Below are 9,879 nucleotides of genomic sequence, written 5' to 3'. Positions count from 1 at the left end.
GCCAAGTCAAAAAAAAAAAAACTTTGAGATTGACTTTTATTTCTACTCCTTCAAAACACTGTTAGAAATCTTGGGTTTGCTCCAATTGCACTGCCGCGGTAGGTGTTGGAATTGCTCTTTTTTAATTAACGAATGACGAAAAAACTTTCTTTCTCCTTCAAAACACTTTGAGAAATCTTGCTGAAATAGTCGTCCTTAACAAAATAATGTTCTGGTTGCATGAACCCAGTGATCATTGGAACGAAAGCTCCTTTCACGTTGACGAAAGTCGGTTGAAAATGTTGCCGACTTTCTAGTCCTAGACCACATATAAATTGGGGCCTGTTCTGATATCATATGTAGACTACATAGACTTAAAGCAAAGGCAAAAAAACCCTTAAGCTTAGATATATAGTCCTTGACAAGCTATAAAAGCTTGGACCAAGTCGAATATAATCTCTTAAGTTATGAAATTTATTTTTACTCATTAAAAACACTGTGCTACAAATCAAAACTATTAAAGTTACTATAAAAGTTCAAACAAGTTTTCTACGCCAGAGGGCATTTAGGTCAATTTGTGAACACAGTAAAGTTGTTTGCTGCTTTGAAAATGCTGTAGCACGTACTTAACAGAATCCAACTGATAAAGCATTCATTTGTGCGCGCAGCTCGACGACCCATCGACCCAATCTAACAAGCGCTTTTGACGTGAACTGGGTGCATATCAGTGTAGAAAATATATATAAGAGAATGTTGCATGATTCTTTTTGCTGGTGTGTGTATGTAGGTCTCCTTATTCATACTTACATATATATATACATATATGAGATATTTATATATAAATATGTCCTTAGTATATATTGTATGCCAGTTGTTTGTGCTCTAAAGACCTCGACAAATGCCCCTAACGACAGGGATTATAAGCAGAGGCGAAAATATGGCTTAGAAATTTTACGTGACTACAACAACAACAGCAAGAGTTTTACTTTTGAAAACTTTCTACATTAGGGGTGAGGCTTTTTCGCATCTCCTTGAATCCATGCCACAGGGAGTGTTATGTGTGGTGGTTTCAGTGAAAAATACCCACTGAAGAGTGTAGCCAATCAGCACAGACGCTGATTTTACTTTTCGCCGGCGAAGAATCAGCAATTTTATGGACGAGCTGGTGGTGCTCTTTTAGCAAATTGTTTGCTTGCAGGAATCTGCTGGAGGGGTACAATTAGTTTGGAGTGATGGCAGTGTTGGGAGGACGGATAGGAAACTAAGTATATAATGTAGTATTTATATGTATATGTGGATGTACGCGTGATTGCCATCCAACTTTTAGTCATTATATAAAATCTCTATATACATACACACATATTTAAGTATATAATTACATACTAGTTATTAGGTTAACAGCATGTACATGGCGTTATTATTAGATCCTCTGCGCCCGCAGTCAACTTTAACTAGATATTTTGCCGTTTTAGCATTTTATGTGGTTACTTTCAGTTCATTTAATAATTGACTATTTGCTTACCATAAGTCGTTGTCACTGCAGCACGGATAGCGATGCGTGCATGTATGTGTGTGTCTACGTAAAATAATAAAGCAATATTTACTCTTGTGCTCATGCCATACGATTAATAGTACTTAGGGACATAAAATATTACAAAGTCGGGATTTCGGGATATTTTATTTATTTTTGAATTTCAGATAATTTTAAACAAAAAAATCTTTTTATTCGCCAAATACTATTTTTGGAAGTTTTCCTGGATATAGGCAACGGGATCAAGGACTATTGTAGAAGCCTTTAAAAATAATAAAGAAAGAAAGAAAGAAAAGGACAAATATTAAGGCAAAAATAATTTACAAGCGATCTGAGGTCGGGATGTGTAAGGGAAGGGCGCCATTGAGTTCTTAAGTGTTAAAAACGGTTCATTTCAATTTTCTGTGAAACTAAAATACTGTGGGCAAAAAATGGTAAGACTTTTTAATTTGGATATCTCGTGAAGCCATTCGGCGAAATATTTTTCTTCTAGGTAGGTATGACGACAGGAGGTATATGCCAAATGTCAGATCAAAATAATCATTTGTATTTAGTATACGCTCGTCTTTCTGAAGTACATAAAATGCATTCGGCGGTTTTTACGATGAGTGAAATTATTCAACAAAGAACCATTCAAATTTCTGGTGCTGAAACGTTGAAAATGTTGGAAAACGCTTTCGGTGATAATTGTTTCTGCGAGCAAGTGTTTTTGATTGGTCCAAATTACTCAAATAGGATCAACACATCAATGAAATAAAAAATTGGTGCTTGAGTATCGACGATCAACAGTTAGAGACCTTACTGGCAAGTTTATTTGGACCTAAGAAAAGTGAAAAACACCGGCATGTTAATGTCTGTGAAGCAATACTTTCCGACTACCAGGATGTTATGAAACGTATTATTACTGGCGTTGAGTCTTTGATCTATGCTTACGTCCCGAAAATAGACGGTTAATCGGCCGAATATCGAGTGTTATGCATTGTTTCTGCGAAGGTAATTGTAAAAAGAGGCCGGAATTATGGGCCGCGATAATGGGCCGTCGCATACTGCTTTGATTCTGGATGGGTTTTTCGCAAATTTTCAACCAATATTCACCTGATTTAGCTCCATGTGACTTCTGCCTATTTAGAAACTCTTTGTTTGAGTTCCTCCAGGGAAACTGTTTTGAGTCAATTGAAGACATTATAAACTGTTTTGAGGATTGGAAAGTACGTTGGCACAAGTGTCCTTTTTAATTTAATCGCAACTGTAAAATGTATTTACTATCAATTACTTGTAACAAAGAGTTTTGAGTTTTGAACTTTCATTTGTCCATATTAATAGTGCCACTACTGCTCGAAATATTCAAAATATTATATCTTCAAAGTACTTGCGATAGATTTCAATAGTAAAATTTTCGTATTTATTTTGCTGTCGAAAACAAAGAATTTCTTCGCTCTTAATCGTTTTTAACTTTCAACTGGTCATATTAATATTGCACCGCTGTACTTGCATACTTTTATAAATTAATATTTTTATTACTTATGGACTTCACCTATTGTGAGAGCTGAGACCTCAGAATCCGTTCAAAACTTGCCGATGAAGTGTCTTTCGTATTAATTTTTTATGATTTTGAAATTGGTTTAAGGTTTATGATATGAACCTTCATTTTAGATGGAATTTTCATTTTAGTCACAGTAATTACACAATCTCCCTGAAAAATTCCATTATACATATGTTTAATAACTTTATATAACTAACATGTCTCAGGTTGTATTACATTTTCGGACCATTCCAGTGTTAGTAAGTTTTTTGTTTTAGATGTTGTATTTGTATGTGTAGTTGAAAATATAGTATGTTTCCTTACGCCAAAAGGTGTTCTTAATTTCCGCTCAAAAAATAATAAACACATACATAGATGATTACAAATTTGTCATTTTTCCGACAATATCTAGTCTAAACAAGGTCTCAAAGATAAACAACTGGAATAGTTAGGTTAGGTTCTGTGTTCCATATGATATATGTATGAAATTCTAAGGATGCAAGCGGTCTAAAGGTGATTTTAGATCAGTTGACGCATAATGGATCAGCTTATCTTTAACTAATCAAATTTTTTAGGCCATAAATCTTTTATATCATAGATGATACCACCTTTCTCCTTCAGTTCTATTCATATACCATACTATTTTACTTCCTTGATTCCTAATAAGTAATGATAACTTAACAAGGTGCTATGTTGATGATTTAACTGTTAAAGATAATATAAAAATGACAATCTTCTAATTTTTCTATTTTGGATACCCTACACCAATGCGAGCCTCATTAGTTCATTTATAAATTAGAATACAGTTCGTGTCGTAATTATCTTATGAACATTTCTATGCCATCTAGAGGTTTATTATGAACCCTTTTCTGCAGGATTGAAATTTCATCTAAACTTTAGTAATATCTTTTTTTAAGACTAATATAACTGAAAATAGTTTGTGGTAGTCGATATCCAGTAAGTTAGTAGAAAATGTGGTATTAACGCCTAATAATTGCTCTAGTAAAAAATAAATCCATTATTTTTTATGACACGGCTTTAAAAATATGTATCTCCCTTTGTAGTCGAGCTAGATAAGATTTCTGACCAAAAAAAACTTCTTAGACAGTTTTGTGATTGCTTGACTCCGTATTGTTTGGAAACGCGCCAAAGAAGCACGCGAGCAAATAGCTGCTAAGTCACAAAAAATCCATACATTTCGACAAACGACAAAGTCAAGCGAAAAGGATTGATTTTGAGATACGGTGCGCAAGCGCAATCGGTAGCTTGTCCTGTATTGATGGCAAATAAATTTTTTTGATGGAATCGAAGTTAGCGGCTTAATATTACACAACTTTCGACAAAGAACTTATTCTGTGTTGACTGTGTTTACAGATAAAAATCACAATTAAACATGTCGTTGATTGAAAATTTCGGGATCTCGAAATATAAATATACTTATGCCCTAAATATTTCTCCATATATACTATATGTATGTTTAAATTTTTCTTTGTCTATATTTTTACATTAGACAAATGCTCGCTTTAGCAGCTCCTCCTAGTAATAAAGCTTTTAATATCGTTGTCCATCTTTGTTGGATTATTGTTTAAATTAATTACGCTGTAAGGCTCTGATGTTAACCCAGCCCATTGAGCTATCATATCTGATTTCATTATATTCTGCATTCAGCAGTCTTTTGCGCCCATTCCTTGGCTTTACCGGCAGGTTACAGCTTCATTACAGTGCATGTTGCCCCTTTGATGGCCGTCTTTGATGGTGGTAGAGGCGGTATTGTGCTCTTACGTATGTCTTGTCAAGTGCTTGGTCCGGCGATTGAGCACCACTTTTTCATTATATTTAATTTCAACCATTCTCTCGGTAGTCATTGTTCGTTTGTGACATGAAACGTGCGAAAGAGCTGCAAATTTCATAATGATTGAATTAATGAAAATGCAAGAGAACTCAGGTGTATTCATAGTAAGGAGATGCAGTTGAAGAAAAAAGTGTTCTTCATTTTTCAGCACACCGCCCAGTTTGGGGTGGCTTTTATGTTGCATACATTCTGGTAAAGAAGTATGTAAGTGTAAGGTGGGGTTTATTATAGTTCATGCTGGTGTGATGAACAAAAATAATTTAGGCCTGACACATCATTGTATAAATAAATAGTATAAAACGTCACTTCTCTAGGTTTATGCTTTGGTGGTATATTTTCTTGGTAAGAGTGTAGAGTGCTTAAAAAGACTTCAGGATTTATACAGAGCAGCGTGAGTTCTAAGTTCTTTTTCAAAATTGCCACGATATTTGTTGAAATCAGAATTTGCGCATTTGATTTCAAATATGATTTTACCTTCGACGTCAGTCGTATTAGGTTTTCATCACATTTTTTGCATTCGCACTAGTTTTTAAGGATTGACACTTTGGAGCTTCTGCCTCTCTCTCTGTCACATATCAAGCTCATCAAACTATGCTTTGAGTTATTTCTCTTTTTCTCTGAATTCTAATTGTTTTTAGATTAAGTAGTGGCACAATACATTTGGAAAGCTTTTGTAGAATTAGAGTTGTAAAATCTTGTGATCTACAAAAAGATCGTAATCCAAAACCAGTTTGTATCCTAATATTGTACAAATCTTCAAAAGTTGTATCTTTTTTTATAGCAAGCCCCTTGAGAATATGGTTCAACATGCCGATCAATGTGACGAAAACCTGAGTTAGCGTTATGTTTGAAATATAGAGAAAAGTCACGAACCTCTATTTTTCTTGATCTTGCAGTGTGTCGTTTATGGCATTTATTGGTTGATGAAAACATCAGCCTTTGATTTAACATAATTTCCATCAAAACATACCCGGTGTTCGGAGCTTCCGGGGTGTTATAATGGCCTAAGTGCAGCTACCTGTTTGCGTTCAAAAGTAAAAAAATATGCAGTTTGTATATTTTTCAAGGAATTTTCATATGCTCACATCAGTTCGAAGTGCACAATCCACTTTCGAAAGTGCTTTGTCTCTTTTGAATCTGTTTACATATCCGTACTATCAATCCATAGACGAAATTTCCGTGGAAGAATACCTACAATTTAAACCTTAAACCGAATAAATGGACGTAGTGCCACCATTGATACAGTGATTAAGAGAGAGGATGTTGGATGAAGAACAATTTCTGCCAAACCCGGAGTTCTCAGAGGGCTTCGGCGCTTTGAAACAATTTTTACACTTTTGTAGTGCGGCTACAGAGAGTATAGTTTTGTTCACCTAATGGTTGTTTGTAAAAAATAAAAATAAATAAATAAAAAACTAATTGAGTTGGATATAGCGTATATAAATTATCAGGCTAACAACACGATTTGAATTCCGAGTGGCTGTCTATACATATGTCCATCTATCCGTCCGTCCGTGCGTGTAAACGAAAACCTGAGTAAAAATTAAGATAAGTTATTCGAACTTGATCCACGTGTTCCTTGCCAAATAAGTGAGGACGAGGTTTTGCCATAAACTATTACTAAAAGTGCGATAAATCAAAAACTAAAGGCCTCAGAGACATTAAATTTTACATCCAAGATGGAACAAGACAGCTTTAGCTGGAGCTGGTGTCAAAATGGGACAATGAGAGTGGCACCCACACACATTTACCTGAAAACTCATATCTCGGGACCTGCTCGACCGATTTCAACCAAGTTTTGTAGCTGGCATTAATTTCCTGTGGTGCAATGCGAGAATGGGCGAAATCAGACTATAACCACGCCTACTTCTTGTAAAAAACAATTTTAAATTCCACCTGTTCTTCCAAACCAATTTAGCGCCAATGAATGCATTGGGATAGAACCTTTGTACTTTTTACTGTCTTTGAAGTGTGCCAGCTTTTGACTAAAAATTAATAAAATCGGAGGAACAATGGGATTAACCCCCAGGTATCGAATATATGGACCACAGTTCTATTACGAACTTTGCAAATTTCTATCAATCTATGCGATATATTATGACGGGTGATCCAAACAGAGGAAATTTTTTCAATAGCCTTTTTTTACAGATCACGAGTGAGTCGTGCCAAGCTGTCATATTATTTTTGTTCAGTATTTTTACTCATACCTGAAGAACGTTTATAAATCATTTATCTTGATTACGAAAATTCACGTTCTGTGAAGAATGTGTTTCGCGTGTTTCCCTCAACTTACGGTTAATATAATCGGCCTACTGAACGTAATATTTGCAATACCACCACCCATCTTGAGGCCCAGCATTCATTATTGGATAACATTCAATCGAATGGATCACGTCCAGCGCACAGTGAAGAAAAGATAGCAGTAACAGCTGCGAGTGTACACGAAGACCATGTAGAATTCGGCGCTGTTCACATTGTACGTCGATATCTTAAATTGTAAAGCGTTTAAAATACAGCTTGTGCAAGAACTGAAGCCGCTCGAAATTCCCCAGCGACAACACTTCGCTCTATGGGCTTTTTTTTAAATTCCAAGAAGATCGCACGTTTTCAAGCCACATGAGGCCCATTTCTGACTCAATGGGTTAGTAATCAAGCAAATTTGCCGCATTTGGACAAAAATGAAAAGATTCCAGAGCTGCCATTTCATCCACAAAAAAACAATGGTTTGGTGTGGTTTGTGGGCCGGTGGAATCAGCGGTTCATATTTCTTCAAAAATGATGCCGGTGAGAACGTAACCGTCAATGACGACCGTTATCGGGTAAAGATAACCGACTATTTGATGCCTGAAACTCAAGCTTGTGATCTCGGCGTCATTTGGTTATAACAAGGTGGCGCCACTTCCCACACATCGCATCACTCAATGGGTTTATTGAGACAACACTTCAAGTTCGTGTGATATCACACTGTTAGGATTAAGCAAAACATCACGCAGGTCATTCGCCAGTTATTAGACGAAATGCTCGAACGAATCATCGAAAATTGAACTCAACCATTTGAGATGTAGTCGCGGCCAACATTTGAACGAGATGATCTTCAAAAAATAAATGCCAGATTAAATTTGGAATTTCTGTGGTTTTTCTTTAAAAAAGTAGGGAACCTCGAAAATGGATCACCCTTTATTAAATGTTGAGTCTTTATTATGTTCATTATTATTGTTAAATTTTATAGGTTTCGGATATTTATATATGTGAAATGGTCTACCAAAACCGGAATGTATTAATTTTAAATTAAATTAATGGTTAATCCGATTTATGTAAATGCATCGTTTTATTCGATAATTTGTTACTATTTTGAACGTTATTTCATAATGTCACTCTCTCTCTCAACGCTGATCCCCGTTGGAAAAAATTGAGACGGCCTACCGTAATTCGAACATAACAATTTTTTGTTGTGATTCAGCAGCGATTGACATATGGAAATTTAGTCCATTAGGTTGAATTAACTCATGTGGCGTCCGTACATCGAGCTTATTTTTATGTTGTTTTTTTGGTCCTGTTTTTTGCGACAGACCTTGTATGACGTTCGAACTGAACGATTTTAATTAATGTATCGATGTTTTCGACGCTTAGCCTTTCAAAGCGAAGTGAATCTTTGTTGTTATGTGATATCCTCTTAAGTATAAAATATCAGGACCATAAACACTGCACCTTATACTTGTTTGTATAGCTAAATACGAAAAAAGTTCCGGGAAATTGTAAATAAAAGACAAAATATTTAATTATTCATCAACTTTTCATAATCACTTTTTGTGATAGCCTTCAGCTCCTTCAGTGAATTTTTTTTTATCTCTTCGATGTACTGAAAATGGGTTCTACGGAGCAGCAGTTTCAGTTTGGGAAACAAGAACAATCACACGGAACCAGATATGGTGCTTGATTGATGGTATTCATTGCGTTTTTGGCTTTAAATTCGGTCACAATCGTGGCACGATGTGATGATGCATTATCATCGAGTAGAATCCATGACTTGTTCTTCCACAATTGCGGCCGTTTTCGACAGATGCTCTCACGCAAACACCTCAATACGGCCAAATGGAACTTCCTTTTGATCTGCTGTCCCTCCGGTACAAATTCATGATACAACAAAACACAAATATCAAAAAAAAACAATGAGAATCATCTTGTTTTTTGAGCGACTTTAGCGTTGTCTTTTTTTTTTTCGTTTTTTGGTTTCGTCTCGTTTTTCCCCTTTCATTCCGATGATTATTGACTCGTTGACACATCAAACTCTTAAAGCCATGTCACGTCGACAGTTATAGGTAGGTAGGTAGGAGTGCAGCCCTATCGGGCTCAATTAGCACTTGATGTGCCATTTTGATACACTGTTCGTAGAACCTCCTGTATCTGCTATTACTTTTCACTTTCTCTCTCAAACCATTTTGAGGTTTCTATGAAACTACTTATGTCCGATATGATTTTAGTGGAAATCCATTCAAGGTTTGGTGCTTGATGGATTCCAAGTGCTTTGTGTCGCATATGTGCAAGAGCGGGGCATTCGCAGAGAAAATGGAAGATTGTTTCCTTGTTCCCTGCTACTCCGCAGCCACGGCAGATGTCGTTGTAGGGTGTACCCATTTTGGATACGTGTTCCCCAAATGGTCAGTGCCCTGTTGTGATAGCTGTTACTCTGTAAATACCTTTTCTTTACCTATTTAATAAGTCGTTGGTTCTTTTCCTGTCATATGTTGGCCATAATTGTTTAGTTATGACGCATTTTGTAATGTTTCTCCACCTGTTATTTGCAACTTGTTGAAATTGCCTATTGATCTCTCCTTTGATCGATCCTAGCGGGCTTGGTATTAGCTCCGCCTCGGATTCGTTGAGGAAAGCTCCTGCATTTGCCAACTCGTCTGCTTTTTCGTTACCGAAAATGTTCCTGTGACCGGGAACCCAGATCAAGTTTAGTTGGAGCTTGTCTTTTATTGAGCTTAGTGC

The sequence above is a fragment of the Bactrocera dorsalis genome, chromosome 1, assembly GCF_023373825.1.
Source record: "Bactrocera dorsalis isolate Fly_Bdor chromosome 1, ASM2337382v1, whole genome shotgun sequence".
Taxonomy (NCBI): domain Eukaryota; kingdom Metazoa; phylum Arthropoda; class Insecta; order Diptera; family Tephritidae; genus Bactrocera; species Bactrocera dorsalis.
This window is presented reverse-complemented; position numbering follows the sequence as displayed.